Source organism: Pseudophryne corroboree, chromosome 11, assembly GCF_028390025.1.
Source record: "Pseudophryne corroboree isolate aPseCor3 chromosome 11, aPseCor3.hap2, whole genome shotgun sequence".
NCBI classification, from domain to species: Eukaryota; Metazoa; Chordata; class Amphibia; order Anura; family Myobatrachidae; genus Pseudophryne; species Pseudophryne corroboree.
In genome coordinates, this window is record NC_086454.1 from 224,241,306 (window position 1) to 224,259,388 (window position 18,083).

General features: G+C 44.0%; 1 protein-coding gene across 1 annotated transcript in view; it reads right to left on the reverse strand.

Moving 5' to 3' along the window:
- Positions 1 to 18,083, reverse strand: part of CENPT (centromere protein T) — a 575,308-nt gene that overhangs the window by 20,389 nt on the left and 536,836 nt on the right. The gene's annotated exons all lie outside the window — the stretch shown is intronic.

Sequence of the window (18,083 nt, forward strand, 5' to 3'; positions counted from 1 at the left end):
ATAATGAATACAAAAATCCAACTGGATACTTATGTAGCAGTCTTATAAGGATATACAGCTGTCATTAACACTGCATATGAAAAATGTAGGCTGCACCACCAGCTCCTAAGGATATCCTTGGATAGGCTCTACATTACATGCTGGCTACAATTGCTCATGGGTCAGTAAAAGCGGACATAAATTTGTTCAGAACCCATGTCACAAGAATTGTGAGTATTTACAATTTGTAAGAAACTATGGGACACTTACTAAGCAGTGATGAGAGCGGAGCAGTGAGCCAGTGGAAAAGTGCCCATGGCAACCAATCAGCACTGAAGTAACATCTATAATTTGCATACTATAAAATTATACAGAGCTGCTGGTTGGTTGATGGGGCAACTTCTCCACTGGCTCACTTCTCCGCTCTTATCACTCCTTAGTAAATGTCCTTCATTGGCCCAGATTTATCAAGCCTTGAAGAGTGATAAATAGCACAGTAATAAAGTACCAGCCAATCAGCTCCTGTCATTTTTCAAACACAGCCTGTGACATGGAAGTTAGGGGCTGATTGGTTGGTACTTTATCACCGTGCTATTTGTCACTCTCCAAGGCTTGATAAATGGGGGCCTAAAAAAAAAAAAAGCTGTGGTTATTTTTGTCAGTAACCGATAGATTTGTGTCCACACAACATTTGGACAGATATTGTTTTGGAGAGACATGTAATGTGTTTTTAATCATTGATTCCCCTGGGTTATACCACCAAGCGCTTTATTAATCTTTACTATTTTTTTTTTCTATTTTTTTTTCTATTGTATTTATTTAGTTCACCACTAAATATTTTATGTGTATGTGCTATCTCCTTTTTGTTTAAATTTGTCTCACAATTTTAAAGCCAAAACTATGAAGTGAGGTGATATAAAAAAAATCCAGTACTTCTTGATGCTGCACCTTATCCTTTGACAAAATGGGCATGGCCAAAAAAACAAAAAAGAAAGAAGATTACTCTGCGCTAAATGACACTCTATAAAACTAAAGTGTGCAGTCTGTCATGTATAGAAATTGACTCAGTAAGACTCCAAATATATGTAACCACTTTATATTCAATCTGTTAAAAGTAACAAAATATGACACACAAGGAACATATAATTTGCAGCAATTATCTGTTCTGTAGTAGAAAAACAGCAATAGAAATAGTAAACAATGTATTTTAAAACTAATTCGTTGGTTCTGTTTGGTCAGAATTAAATTTTGAAACACTGGCGTCCCAGTGTCTAATTGAATAAAAGGTCCTGCAATGAATTATCACAGTCTCAAAGTAAATAGCTTACGAGAATTGTGTATAATTACCCATGTGCTGGTTCCTGAAATAACTGTGAACAGGGTCCGTTTTGTAGAATGATGCACATGTGCAGGTGATCAATATAGTATGGAGTTACCGTTCCAGAAAGAAAAGCACAAGCTGGTTATATAACCTGTCAGAAAACCTCAAAGGACCACGTGGCGGGTGTTAGACCTCACAGCGGAGGCCAGTAGCATTCACCCGATGTGGGCAGATGGAGTTCTGGGTGTTTGTGAGGCGACTGCAGAAAGCCGTGAGCGGTGGTAACAGCGGGTGACCGCCGGCTGAAATGACTGCAGAAAGCCGTGAGCGGTGGTAGCAGCGGGTGACCGCCGGCTGGAGCGACTGCAGAAAGCCGTGAGCGATGGTATCAGCAGGTGACCGCCGGCTGGAGCGCCCGGCGTACAGCGTGTAAAGATGTGCTGAGGCTGTGAGGAACCGTAAGCAGGCTCAATAGGCAGGTTGAAACCAAACAGAAAACCAACATGGAGTGGGCGTCAACGCGTTTCGTCTCCTAGCAACCGGAGACTTCCTCAAGACGAATGCCTCCCCTCTCTCCAATCCCGAATTTATACTTGTCCGATAACTTCAATCACAACAGCTGCATCCATTTAATAGATACTGCTATTCAAATTGTGTGTACATAAATTATACAAAGACTATATATATATATATATATAAACAACCAGTTATAAAAACCAAGTTTTCATTCAATTAAGCACATACTGAGTCAATCCACCAGAGTAGTTCTACATTAAGATACTACTTAATTGGGCTTAATTAAACCTATTCTATCTCATAATCAAACATAGTACTTAAGTCTACACTCCTGAATTGTGTAATTACTTTATTGCTAGACATGTATTACTTCATTAGAGGAAAAGACCTTTAAAATACTATGCTATTTCAAATATAAGACCAATTAATAATACAATATAATTTCATTCTGATCTTTTATATTTGTATATAGAGGATTTTTTTCTTCATAGATTGTAAAGGCCTGTACACACTGGTCGATATATCGGCCGTTCTCCTGAACGGCCGATATATCGCGGGACCGTCGGCCAGTGTGTACGGCCGATACGTCTGTGAACTCCGTCGTTCACAGACGTATCGCGTCGGCCGCGCAGCACAGCCGACGGCCAATATATCTACCGATATATTGGCGCGTCGCTGTGTGTGTACGGGGCGGTCGGCCGACCGCCCGTACACATGCTGCGGCGGCCGGCGGTGATTGACAGGTGAACTGGGCGGGCGTGTGTACACGCCCGCCCAGTTCATGACGTCAGTCCCCGACGGATCGAGCAGTGTGTATGCTGAACACACTGCTCGATCCGTCCATAGATATATCTGCAGATCAATTGATCTGCAGATATATCTGTTAGTGTGTACCCACCTTAAGACTACCAACTATAATAACTTACATAAATAAATAAATACATAAAGAAAAATTAAATTAAATAAAAATAAATAGAAGAAAAAAGGAAAATATATACATATAAAGATAAAGGTTGTCAACCTGTAGCTTATTAACTGTCTAATTACTTTGCACCAACATTGCAACCACAAGAGAGATCTGTATATATATATATATATATATATATATATATAATAAAGATGTAATAAGATAAAATAAAATATAATAACTCTGCACATAAATATATACAAGTAAAATGAAAAAATAATAATAATAATCTCCAAAATTGTAGATTTTAGTGAGTTATTTGTGGAGTACTTTATTCCTATGATACTAGCAACCAGCTTTTACTGAATAATGAATAATTGATAAAATGTGATTTTTAACTAATTTAAGAAATATCTCTAATTTATAGTAGACCATATGTTATTGGTCAGTAGTCTAATCAATTACTAGCAGATCCACTAACCTATATGTATATCCATTGTAGAAAATATTTTTTTGTAAAAATTATTAAGAGTATGACTCGGGTTAAAGAAACCAAATACCTTACTTTATATACAAAAAAAGGGGGGATTTCAAATAGACAGAATGAACTATTTATTCAATCTAAACATGAATAGTCCAGGGCTTCATTGAGGCCATTGGGATATAGGGTATCTAATTTAAAAATCCATGAGGATTCCCCTAAACATAATTTCCGGAACCTATCTCTCCTCTTTTGTACAGGAAAATTGCTCTAGTCCCACAATACAGAGAGATGATGGATCACCATTATGTACTCTACAGAAATGACGGGATACACTAGGAGTTTGAAGCTTCTTGATGATATTTAATCTATGTTCCCTAAATCTGGATTTTATTGACCTTGTAGTTCTCCCTACGTATTGGAGGGAACAAGGGCACTGTAACAGATAGACACAATATTCTGAGTCACAATTAATAAATTGTTTGATCGGAAAGGTGTTGCCGTTAGTTTTGGACGTGACACATGAAGTTTTATTCATCATAAATCTACATGTCAGGCAGACTTGTTTGTTACATCTAAAGCTACCAGATGGTCTTTTTGGTAACCACGTAGAGTTTACATCTATATCTACTGGTTTTAAATAGCTAGGGGCCAACATCTCTTTAAGGTTAGTGTTTCTCTTAAAAATAATCATTGGTTTCTCTGCTAGACACTTATTCAGGATAGAATCTTGTCTAATTATTTCATAGCTTGCTAAAACGATCTTTTTTATATCGTTTGATCTATTGTTAAATGTGGAAATAAATTTAATGGAATCTACTGTGGGTGTACTTCTTGTCTTAGTTTGAAACTTTTGTATTGCAAGGGAGAGATCTCTGTTGTTATCTGATACTGTATATCTAAATTATTTCTCATAAGTGAGTTTGCAAACCGCTTGGAGTCCTCTAATATATGTGGAGGATATCCCCTCTCATAAAACTGTTGTAAAAGTATCTCAACTTGTAGCTGGAATGCTGGGTCTTCCGAGCAATTCGTCTGATTCTGGTAATTTGATTCCTGGGAATATTTTTTATCCACGGTTTATAATGTCCACTTGAGTAATGTAAATAATTCCCGGCCAAAAAAACGCATCGAGACCCAAACACTTGTTGGTGCAAAGAAGTTGATTTGTAGCGTACACACACTTTTATCCATGGTAATAATTACAGGTATTGTTTTTAATGTAATGTTGTATGCTTTGAAATAAGAACGTTATGGTAAAACTTACCTTATTTAACTCTATTTCTTCGAGGTCCATGAGATCCACAGGGAATACCTTGGGTATGGGTGGTGGAGACCAGGACTGGCGCCGAACAGCTTAAGCTTGTGAGCCTCCCAGGATGCACTGGGCTCCTCTCCCCTCATACCCCGCTCTCATGCACTTCAGTTTTTGTTAACAAGCCCTAAGCAGGAGCTGGAGAGAGGAGAGAAGGAAGAATGGTACCCACAGGAAATCACACTCTCATAGAGAAGAGAAGGAAACTGGTGACCGTAAAGTCAACCCATTGAATTAGGTGCGTCAGCGTGGGCACCCTGTAGATCCCATGGACCTCGAAGAAAAAGAGCTAACGAAGGTAAGTTTTACCATAACTTTATTTTTTCCTCTTCGGGGTCCATGGTCTCCACAAGGAATACCATGGGATGTCCCAAAGCAGTTGTAACAGGGAGGGAACGCTCCTAAGCTGAAAAGGAGGACATTGCAGCCAAAAGGTTGCATCCTGAGATGCAAACGTATCAAAGGCATAGAACCTAAGAAATGTGTGGGCAGAAGACCAAGTAGCAGCCCTGCACAATTGTTCAGCAGACGCTCCATGACATGTTGTCCAAAAAGTATCCAGAGTGAGTTGAGTCAGCGGAGACTTACTTGGAAGATCAGCCTGTGAGATGACCATGCGGAGCCAACGTGCACTTATTGGCAGGCCAGCTCCGCTAGTGGAATCCATAGAGGATAAATAAGGAATCCTGTTTTCCGAACAGAAGCAGTACAGTCTATGTAGATCCAGAGAGCATGGCTCATGTCCAACCAGGCTTCCTCTTCTGAAGGCCAGGTTCCTGGAAGGCCTGTACTACAATTGGTTCGTTGACATGGAACTTAGACACTACCTTAGGTAGGTATCCACGTTTAGTCCGAAGGAACGCCTGGTCCTGATGAAATATCAAAAAGGGGTCAATAGTCATAGGATTCCTATTGCCTCTGAAGAAACGACCAGTCTGTTTAGGTTGAGAACCGCATCAGGTCGGACATCCCCTTGCGCTGTTGTGATGGACAGTGCCTCAGGGCAGACAGCCATGCTTAAACCGAGCTGCATATCCCGGATTCCCGGCTAGTTGAAGCCACGCCTAATTATTTGACAGCATCACATTGGGAGCTCCCTAATAAAGCATTGCACCCATATTCAAGCCTCCATAATCAGACGACTGTGGACACCATATCAGGACAAAATGGTTTAAAACTGACACTACAGTGTGCGGCCATACACTCTGGCACTCTGGCTGTAGAGTGAGAAAGGCTGGTATACATTAACATTTGCTCCCGATTTGAGAGCGAGCTACAAAGCTTTCTGGAAAACCTACACCATGAGAACCAAACGCCCAAAAGCACCACCATCTCCTTGCATCTCCTTGGGACTCTTTGTACAAGCAGCTAAAGCTGTTCAAGGAGGACATTTGAAATTTTGGCATGCGTTATGCATCTGGATTTATAGGGTGGTATTCAAAAGATATATCATGCCCAATCTCCTTTCTAAAGTGATCCCTGTTATTGCGCATATCACGCCCATAGTAATCAGGTTAAGCTGCATAAAGGGTTGGAAGCCTCGCTACCCTCGCTACCCCGGGAGTAGCGAGCTGAAATGATGATACCGTCAGAAGAAACAGAATGGGTGTGGAAAGGGGTGAAAATAATTGAATACAGCCTATAGAATTCCTGTGCTTAATCAAATGCACTAAGAATCTTTTATTTTGATACTTTAGAGTCATAGGCTGAGGTTGTTATATTTATACGTGTTTTCTTTACATAGTCATTACCAGTTCTAGACAAATACCGTATAACTGATGTTCTTAAATTGTGTATGTCTATACGATAAGCAAGGGGACTCTTTTTAATCTTAATTAATTTTTTTTACATTTAATATAACCATTAAATAATTGGTATATTTTACACCATTCCGAATGTGATAGAAGGCGGCAACTGCTGTTTCTTAGTAGCTACTGACCCACTGGAGCAGACCATCTTGTTAAGAGAGGAGGCCATCTCAGAAAAAGCATTTTGCTATGTTCCTGGCCCACATTGATTCCTCTGAGGACACCGGGGCTGACTGAGAAGAACTGGGTTCACTTACTTGTGAATGTGGGAGTTCTTCAATAGCATCCACCATGGAACGAGCCCACTCCGGAATCGCCGGCACCGCAGCAGAGCCTCCAGGAAGTGGATCCATGGTCTTGGCGTTGCACACTGCGCAGACATCCACAGGTTCCATGCAAACCTTCGGCATATTTGCAATTGAAACATGCAAGCAGTGGTGCACGCAGGGGGGGTTTCCGAGTACCTGGAAACCCCCCCTGATGAGCCAAATTTTCTATTTTTGAGACGGAGACACAGCTGTCTCCGTCTAAGCTAAAAGCCGCGATCGCGACCGTGAAGCTGCTGCAGCAACGGAGAACTACTGTATGTACAGTAGCTCTTACAAAATGCCCGGCGGGAAACTGCTGGCTGCGCATGCTCAGCCACAGCAGCTCCCTCCTTCCTCACGCTGCTGCCCATCTGCTCCCAGCCCCTAGTGGGGAAAACAGTGTTCAAACAATGTGGTACAGTATGTAAATATATTTTCAGTTATGTATGTATGGATGGGGGTGTCTATGTATATGTATGTGTGTATATGTATGTATGTATGTATGTATGTATGTATGTATGTGTGTGATAGTGTATATATGTATAAATGTATATACATATATGTGTGTGTGTGTGTATATATGTGTGTGTATATATATATACATTTACATTGCATTTATATTGATAGTCTCTTGGGGCTGCTTAATATCATGCACTGGTATATATTAATGTATTGTATGTGTTTTTATAAAAAATTTTCATGTTTTTTTGTTATACGTTTTGGTAGTTTGTCTAGGTTGGATTGAGATCTGTATTGTGATTGTACCATAACAAGACGCCTGTCAGGCACACTCAATCCCACTTCACCAATGTCCTTATCAGTGTTGTGATTCGATCACTATTACTGAATTAGATATGGTTAGTGGACATACGGGGAAGCATTGCGTCCTTTGGTTGTCCTGGTGATACTGTGTGTGGTCACTTGATTGGTTTGTTGAACGAGGTCCGGCTACGTCATGCGGAAGTGATGTACTCCCATGATGAATGCCGGCCCCGGAAGTGCGTTCCACCGCGGGCTGAGTGCGTTCCATGATAGGAACTTCATGCCACAGCTAGCGCGGACGTGACAGTACACAGGTGAGTAGAATTTAATTCCACAGGTGAGTGGGCGGGTTGGGCTGATGACAGGCGTCAGGTTATGGTTTAAACAGCGTTTGGCTCAGTAGTATTTTGAATGCCCTTGAGGAAGGTGGTAACACCGAAACGGCTGTTGGGCAGAGGGGACTTGGATTCTCTGGTCTGTTATCCGGAAAGGACATGTAAAGTATCATGCTAATCCTGGCTGGAATATAATGTGAACGTATTTGTGACTGTTGCCATGCTGAAATACAGCTCTTTATGAATTTGCTACTGGTGGTGTGCTGGATTCTCTCTTTTGGCTGGGAAAGATTTCTTTGGCTTGAAGAACACCATGGTATTTTATCTATATGAAATTGCAGCACCCGGACAGAAAAGATTTTGAAATGTGTGCGGTTTTTCCTATTGGTTTTGTGTGTGTGTGTATATATATATATATTTATATACATACATACTGTATGTTCATGTATGTATGTATATATGTATGTATATATATATATATATATATATATATATATATATATATATATATATATATATAGGTAGAGAAAGAAGACTGCGGCACTCCAGGTCTTGTAAAAAGTCGAATTGTATTCAAAAGATCACAACATAGTACACCAATGTTTCGGGGTGTCTAGCCCCTTTGTCAAGATGTGAGAGTGTGTAAGTGTAAAGAGAAACTTACCTAAATAGTGACAGAGCCCGCCAAACCTGAAGAGAGAAGCCGCCGGCGGTCCCGACGTGTGCGCTGTGCGGCGCCGTGCGATGACATGTAGGCGCGTCCAGAGGGTGTCTGTGTCAATCCGTTGCATAGCAACGGGTGACGCGCTGAAGTGCTGGGGACTGTGCGGCTGCGTGAGACAGAGAAAGAAGGGTGATACTGAAAGAGCACCGCTGGGCTAACAGCTAACCTGTATACATAGCGGCATATGTACAGAATATAGACAGCTGCATAATACATAAAAGTTGAAAACACACATTCCGTAGGGGTAAGAATGCTAAGCACAGCTATGAACCATGACAGCCCGCTATATGGCAGTCTCTTCGGATTACATTGGACTCTCTGTGATTTATCAACTCACAGCCCGCCATATAGCAGTCACTTTGGACTACATTGGATTCTCTGCGATTTACTAACACATTTTTTTGCATATTGCCTTATTCAGCTATTTCAGATGTTATGCATTTATATATGTATCTAGCAACAGCGCCTACACCAACAGGATTTCCAGTGCCCTATTATGCTGCTCTTTTTCCTTCTCGGGTGTCTCCTCCCCCACTTTCCAATAAATATGCCCCATTCTGTATTCTTGCAGCACGAGCACCCTTGACTCTGTTTCATCTTTGGATCCCATGTACAGGGTTTCCAGCTGCTTGTCACTAGCAATTTCCAACCCACGGGTCTAACCCTTCCAGGGTTAATCCCCCCTGTGCCAGCATAGCTGTGCTTAGCATTCTTCCCCCTACGGAATGTGTGTTTTCAACTTTTATGTATTATGCAGCTGTCTATATTCTGTACATATGCCGCTATGTATACAGGTTAGCTGTTAGCCCAGCGGTGCTCTTTCAGTATCACCCTTCTTTCTCTGTCTCACGCAGCCGCACAGTCCCCAGCACTTCAGCGCTTCACCCGTTGTTATGCAACGGATTGACACAGACACCCTCTGGACGCGCCTGCACGTCATCGCACACGTCGGGACTGCCGGCGGCATCTCTCTTCAGGTTTGGCGGGCTCTGTCACTATTTAGGTAAGTTTCTCTTTACACTTACACACACTCACATCTTGACAAAGGGGCTAGACACCCCGAAACGTTGGTGTACTATGTTGTGATCTTTTGAATACAATTCGACTTTTTACAAGACCTGGAGTGCCGCAGTCTTCTTTCTCTACCTAGCCATTACTGCTTACTGAGGGCACCGGGCACAGTGACATCAGGAGGAGTGCCAGGCTATCCTTGCTTCATATATATATATATATATACACACACACATTTATACATATATACACTAGCACACACACATATATATATATATATGCACACATACATATACACTCCCCCCCCCCCCCCCCCATCCAGAAACCCCCCTCACTAAATCCTGCATTTGCCCCTGGCAAGATATAAGGCAGCTTCTTTCTTTGATTTAGAAGTCTTATCTGTCTTCCCTGACATGTTGTATAGTGAGAAACGACAACTGTCCTGCCTGAAGTCAAACTACAGGAAAAGTGCAGGGAGTGACTACCAAAGTGTCTCAAGCTGCCTGCTAGTTCAGTGAAACTGAGGAGCAGTGAAGAAATATACAGTAATTAGGGGCCTAATTAAGACTAGAGATGAGCGGGTTCGGTTCTCCGAGAACCGAGCGCCCCAACACACTCCACGTGGTTTACACGGGTCCGAGGAAGCCTCGGTTCTTCCCTCCTTACTCGGAAAACCCGATCGAGGGAAAACGTCATCATCCCGCTGTCGGATTCGCGCGAGATTCGGATTCCATATAAAAAGAGCCACGCGTCGCCGCCATTTTCACTTGTGCATTGTAGATTGAGCGGAGAAGACGTGGCTATGTTCTCTGAGTGGAAAGCTCAATATCAGCTCAATATCTGTGCTCCGTATCAGTGCTGCATTGTGGTTACCAGTATATAATACTTCAGTACAATAGTCCATTGCTGTATCTTGCTGCTCCGTGTCAGTTCTAGTATCCTCATCAGTGCTCAATATCTGTGCTCAGTATCAGTGCTGCATTGTGGTGACCAGTATATAATACTGCAGTACAATAGTCCATTGCTGCATCTTGCTGCTCCGTGTCAGTTCTAGTATCCCCATCAGTGCTCAATATCTGTGCTCAGTATCAGTGCAGTATTGTGGTGACCAGTATATAATACTAGTACAATAGTTCATTGCTGCATCTTGCTGCTCCGTGTCAGTTCTAGTATCATCATCAGAGCTCAATATCTGTGCTCAGTATCAGTGCTGCATTGTGGTGACCAGTATATAATACTAGTACAATAGTCCATTGCTGCATCTTGCTGCTCCGTGTCAGTTCCAGTATCCTCATCAGTGCTCAATGTCTGTGCTCAGTATCAGTGCTGCATTGTGGTGACCAGTATATAATACTACAAGTACAATAGTCCATTGCTGCATCTTGCTGCTCCGTGACAGTTCTAGTATCCTCATCAGTGCTCAATATCTGTGCTCAGTATCAGTGCTGCATTGTGGTGACCAGTATATAATACTAGTACAATAGTCCATTGCTGCATCTTGCTGCTCCATGTAAGTTCTAGTATCATTATCAGTGCTCAATATCTGTGCTGCATTGTGGTGACCAGTATATAATACTACAGTACAATAGTCCATTGCTGCATCTTGCTGCTCCGTGTCAGTTTTAGTATCCTCATCAGTGCTCAATATCTGTGCTCAGTATCAGTGCTGCACTGAGGTGACCAGTATACTACAGTACATTACTAAAAGTCCAGTGTTTTGTGCTGCATCTTGCTGCTGTAGGGTGCTGTGGTAGTGTCCTGTCACTGTGCATAGGTCATCATCATTCCAGTCACAGTGGTATCTGGTATCTATCTAGTGGTATCTAATTCCAGACATTACTGCCGTCTAATTCCAGATATATTACTGGCATACAATTCCACACATTAAAAAAATCGAGAACAAAAATTTGGAGGGTAAAATAGGGAAAGATCAAGATCCACTTACACCTAGTGCTGAAGCTGCTGCCACTAGTCATGGCAGAGACGATGAAATACCATCAACGTCGTCTGCCAAGGCCGATGCCCAATGTCATAGTAGAGAGCATGTAAAATCCAAAAAACAAAAGTTCAGGAAAATGACCCAAAAATCTAAATTAAAATCGTCCTAGGAGAAGCGTAAAGTTGCCAATACGCCATTTACGACACGGAGTGGCAAGGAACGGCTGAGGCCCTGGCTTATGTTCATGGATAGTGGTTCAGCTTCACATGGGGATGGAAGCACTCATCCTCCCACTAGAAAAATGAAAAGAGTTAAGCTGGCAAAAGCACAGCAAAGAACTGTGCGTTCTTCTAAATCACAAATCCCAAAGGAGAGTCCAATTTTGTCGGTTGCAATGCCTGACCTTCCGAACACTGGACGGGAAGAAGTGGCTCCTTCCACCATTTGCACGCCCCCTGCAAGTACTGGAAGGAGCCGTGTGTTGCCTTTGTCAAGCTGTAATAAGTAGGGGTAAGGACGTTAACCACCTAGGAACATCCTCCCTTATACGTCACCTGGAGCTCATTCATCAGAAGTCATTGACAAGTTCAAAAACTTTGGGTAGCAGCGGAAGCAGTCCATTGACAACTAAATACCTTTTTCCTCTTGTACCTAAGCTCCTGCAAACCACACCACCAACTCCCTCAATCTCAATTTCCTCCTTTGACAGGAACGCCAATAGTCTTGCAGGCCAAGTCACTGGCAAGTCTGACGAGTCCTCTCCTAACTGGGATTCCTCCAATGGATTCTTGAGTGGAACGCCTACTGCTGCTATTGTTACTGCTGGCGCTGCCGTTGTTGCTGCTGGGAGTCGATCGTCATCCCAGAGGGGAAATCGGAGGACCACTTGTACTACTTCCAGTAAGCAATTGACTGTCCAACAGTCCTTTGCGAGGAAGATGAAATATCACAGCAGTCATCCTGTTGCAAAGCAGATAACTCAGGCCTTGACAACTATGTTGGTGTTAGACGTGCGTCCGGTATCCGCCGTTAGTTCACAGGGACTTAGAGAATTGCTTGAGGTAGTGTGTCCCCGGTACCAAATACCATCTAGGTTCCACTTCTCTAGGCAGGCGATACCGAGAATGTACACAGACGTCAGAAAAAGAGTCACCAGGTGGGAGTGGCCTGGACGTTGCTCTGGAAGGCTGTGCTGCATCAGGGCTCCAGCTACCTGGGATTAAATCCACCTGTTGCTACAGGCCCCTGCATCTGGAACCACCCTGACTGACTCTCCCCACGGCTGTGGGCAGCACCCTGGGCTCAGGGATACCGCCGGGTGGCCACTCTACCCTCTCTGGCGACTGAGGCCTGCGTCCGGATCCGAAGCCTCGAGTTTGAGGGCTTCCCGAATCCGAGCTTCGGGACCGGAGCGCGGTCAAAACGGGACCCGTAGCGAGCTGCCTTCTTGTCTATGCTCAGCCACAACTTTCCTCCTGCCTGCCCCAGACCCTCGTACACGCACCAGACAAGGTACTTTTGCTCACCGCTCCCGGGAGCCGCGGTGCGGGACCCTCTGCCTGTGCACCAACCGGCAGCCATCTTGGAGCTCACAGCAGAGGGAGCAGATACTGACCTCCTTTGCTCCTGCCACTCAACGCACCACCCCCGTCACCTGTATACATCTCCCCCCTCACCCCCCAGAGTGCCTGGACGCTTACCCCCCTGGGACCCGCACGGCTGGGACTTCATCTAGGGGCCTACGATCTGCCGCACAGCCCACCACCCCACCTCCAATATACTTGTGCAGCTTCCCTCCTGCGACCCTGGGCAGTCGGAAGTGCATCCTGCGGCTCGACTGTCCAACGACCCCCCCGAGGCCCGGGGGCTGCGGCCTTCAGACACACTGTCCGCCCGCCGGTGACGCACAGGCGGTGCGGGGTGCTGGCAACTATAAGATCACCGGACGTTTTTACCCTGCTGTTCCTGGAGTGTATATTCCCACCTCTGCTGAGCTGTTGTTAAGTGTGCCGATTTATTCCGGTCTACTCTCTAATCATTCTAGTAAGCTATCTACTCTACAGCCCTGACGCCTTATACCTATGAAGACTTCATGATGTGAGTGCTCCTCACTCCTTCCACCGCCACTCATGTTTGCCTAACCACCTTGTACATGTTACCACTGTGACTGAGTACTCCTGTTTCATGTCCATTATCTGATTGGACCCGGCCCTCAAGGTACGCCCTTTATTGCTTTCTGGATACAATCCTATCGATGAGAAATGCCTCCAAAAAAAAAACAAAGACCCCATGCCTCCTAAAATCTCCTCCCCCCCCCAGAAATCACTCCAGATCTCCCCATTGCAAAACATCTCCTCTTCTCCCTCCATGCCAGATCCTGTGGGGTCTAGTGTCCTGCCCCCCGCTCTTTCAGTTTCAGGAGTAGATTGTGAGTCTGATGCTCCTCTGACAGTGAGATCCCTCTGCCAGATCCTGTCTGCCTTCAAGTCAGAACTTTCTAAAGATCTGACCTCTGCCGTCCGCAAGGTCAAGACCGAGTTGGTGGCGTTAGGGACAGGACTGATCATTTAGAGCGCAAGATGGAAGAACTGGTCGCCTCCCATAATGACCTGATCTCTTCCCACGATCACCAACAACAAGATCTGGACCAGTTTAAGTCTAAGCTAGCGGATATAGAAGACAGATCGCAACGAAATAACATCAAGATCAGAGGCATCCCCGACTCGGTTACCAACTCTGAATTGGAGTCCTATGCCACTGCTTTATTCAGGAAACTCCTTCCCGCTGCGGATTCCGCAGAGCTCCTAATAGACCGTATCCATCGCCTCCCTAGACCACGTACCATTTCATCTAACCTTCCCAAAGACACCCTCCTTCGTGTGCATTTCTTTACTGTTAAGGAACGTATCATGAGGGCCGCTAGAGAATCTAAAAACTCGGATACCCTAGGAGGGCTTCAAATATTCCAGGATTTCTCCGCTGCCACCATTGCAAAGAAACATGCCTTCACACCTATCACTCTCGCTCTTCGGTCCCATGACATCCAGTATCGCTGGGGATTTCCAGTTAAATTAATAGTTAACTACGAAGATTCAACCTACGTTTTCTCCTCCCTCGATGCGGGAGTTAAATTGTTGTTGGATTGGGACATATCTATTCAGAAGCCGTCTGCACCCTCCCGCGCTACTGCCGTCCGTCAGGAATGGTCGAACACCTGAGCCGCTGGTTCGCTGTTCAAGGTCCTTCCAAGTTTTTTCTCTGGTTCTCCGCAGTTATGGACCTCTTCCCCTCTACTGAGAGGGGAGGGCTTCTCTGATGATGTTGTCCACTTAAATGGTTGATTCTTCTCCAGGTCTCTATGTTACAGGGTTACTCGTTCACTTGTTACTCTATAAATGTTCTTTCATTATGCTAGTTAGATGCATAGCTCTGTTTTCTCGTCTAAGGGCTCTAGCACGTTTCGTCGACACTGCTTGTGGACTGTATGTTGTTGTCCACTATGCATTCACCTGCTGATTTGTGTGATTTACACTATATGTTTGTGTTTTTACTGTTTTTTTTATGTTGCATTTGAGTGGCGGTGCCTGCTCCGTCAGCCTGCCTCCACCTTTTCTTGTACTACTGCAAGTTCATCTATTTTTTCCCCTTCCCTGCAGTAGTCATGCAGGTCCAATATACCGGACCTTTTTTTTTTGTTTACCTCCTCTATCCACAGTTTAAATCCTTCTCACCTATTTCCCGCATGCCCCCCTCCCCTCCGAATTCCAGACATGGTCCACTCCTCCATTTACTGTTGCATCCAGCTTTTTGGTACATTAGCACTAATTCTGTTTTATATAGACCTCTTCTTCTCATTTTTGATATGTATTTCCAATGCTGAACCTTCTATCTCTCAATGTCAAGGGACTGAACTCACCTAACAAGCGTAGATTGGCCCTCACCTTCTTCCACCAACAAAAAGCAGACGTTGTCGCACTGCAAGAAACCCATCTCTTCTGCTAACCCTCCCCTTTTTTAAGAACAGTAACTTCCCTGTGGTATACTATGCAAATGGCCCGTTTAAATGGAACGGGGTGGCTGTCCTCTTTAGCAAGAATGTCCCGTTTGCCCTCCACTCCTAAGTCTCAGACAAAAGTGGCCGCTACCTGATTCTCACCGGTCTGTTAGATGACAAACCTGTCACGTTTGTATGCCTATATGCCCCTAACTCTAACCAAGTCCCATTTCTGCGTAAACTATCCTCACGATACGTAAGGCACTTAAGGGCTCTCTAGTAGTCCTGGGTGACCATAATTTGGTTTTAGACCCGAAACTGGACAAATCTCGCCAACCCTCCCACCCCACCCCGTCTGCTCAATCCGGCCCCTCCCTAGCTTTCCGCAATTTCCGCACTGAATTTTGATCTCTACGATATATGGAGAACCTATAATCCCACGGGACGGGAATATACATTCCATTCCTCAGTTCACAATTCCTATTCCAGAATAGATTTAATTTTGTGTGACAAATGGTCACTCCAGAGAACTGGGGATATTGATATCCTACCGATTACTTGGTCTGACCATGCTCCAGTTCTATGGAAATGGAATCTCCACGACATCCGTAACCCCCCTCGACAGTGGCGCCTATATCCCTATCTCCTAAATAACCCTTTGTCCAAAAAAATTATCCTGGACTCTTACTTAGTTACTTATTAACTCTTACTTAGCTACCAACTCCCCACGGGACACCTCCACTATTAACCACTGGTGTGCCTTTAAGGCTGTTACCCGTGGAGCTGCCATCCAAGCGGGTGCAACCCTCAAGAAACAGGCCCTCCAATTACAGATGAAACTGGAAGCGGAATTGATAGATCTTGAATCCAAAAACATTTCCCATCCCTCTAGAACTCTTAAAAAAGAAATCTCCGATGTTTGTAGCCAACTCCAAAAATTGCTCCTTGCATGTACCCAGGCGGCAGTGAATAGGATACGACACAAATTCTATCTCCTCGGTAACAAGTCTGGTAGAATGTTAGCCCGTAAACTGCGAGTTCAACAAGCCAGGAATAGCCAGGATGCACACCTTCAAAAAGACCTATTGGGTCGAAACGTCGTTGGTGCAAGCTGAGATTGGACTACTTTTTAACTTGTATGCAAGTCGATGTCATCTTGTTTGCTGATTAAGAAAGAGCACCCCTGACACGTGAGTGGGGCAGTACCTATATGAATAAATGTGACACTTACACATAAAGATACCTTTATATGTAATTCCTCTACTTCTATCTATGTGAGTTTCGGTACGCTGGATTGTATATTCGGAATGGTGGCGAGATCCTATCCTTTTCTTCTATCAACTTTACCCTCACATCAGGCTTCTTATTCTGGACACTATTGAAACACATTGGACTTTTTTTTTATTTTCCCCTTTTTTACATATTCCTTGTGGACATTTGGAGCATTACCTGAGGATCCTGTGGACTCTCTCTGGAATACTTACAGTATTGTAACAACCATTCCATGTTTGATATTTCTTTTATTTCCCCACAAAATTGTATAATGTCACATTTTTGTTGCCTTTGATCAATCCTCTTTCATTTCACACTCTCTTTAGGAATAGGATTAAATCTATCTACTCTCCCTCCAAACAAAAGATACTAAACCCTAGAGACATAATGAGCCGATTTGCGCAATATTACGCCGAACTCTACAATCTATCTACTGACCCCTCAACCTACCTATTTTTCTATTTCTTCTTTTCTGAACTTTCTTTCTTTCCCTACTTTTACCCAGGAGCAATTATCTACACTTAACGCCCCATGGTCTACGGCTGAAGTCTCCGCAGCTATAAAATCCTCACCTCGCAACAAGGCCCCGGGCCCAGATGGGTTTATTACTGATTTTTATGCCACATTCCAAGATATTCTTTCTCCTCTTCTGACTGTCCTTTTCAATGCATTCTCTGACCAAGGCTCCCTTCCCTCAGAACTGCTGGAAGCACGGATAATTACTATTCCCAATCCCGGCAAGGATCCGGCATATGTACATAACTACCGCCCTATCGCACTGCTCAATTGTGACATCAAACTTTATGCCAAAATGATTACAACACGTATCAATCAGTTCCTTCCATTGCTGGTACAACCGGACCAAACTGGCTTCATGCCCGGAAGACAAGCATCAGACAACACGCATAGGGTCTTCAACTTGATTGACTCACTCTCTAAAGATCAGGGTCTTCTCCTGCTATCCTTGGATGCTGAGAAGGCCTTCGATAGACTGAATTGGACGTATATGCATGAAGTCCTTCTCCGATTTGGTTTTAGAGATCGAATTCTAGCCTCTATTTTAGCATTGTATAGCTCTCCCATGGCCCAAGTGTTCAGCAATGGCTTCCTATCTGACTCTTTTCCAATTACAAATGGTACCAGACAAGGTTGCCCTCTATCCCCTCTAATATTCGTTCTATCAATCGAACCCCTCGCCATTACAATCCGTGATAATCCCCAATTTCCAGCTCTCCAGTTTGGTTCCTCGCGTCATAAATTAAGTCTTTTTGCGGACGATGTTCTCCTTTTTATCTCTGACCCCTCTATTACTCTCCCTCTCTTGCACTCTATTCTCGACGCCTATAGCTTAGCTTCTTACTATAAACTCAACATCACCAAGACAGACGCTCTACCTATCAACCTCTCCCTC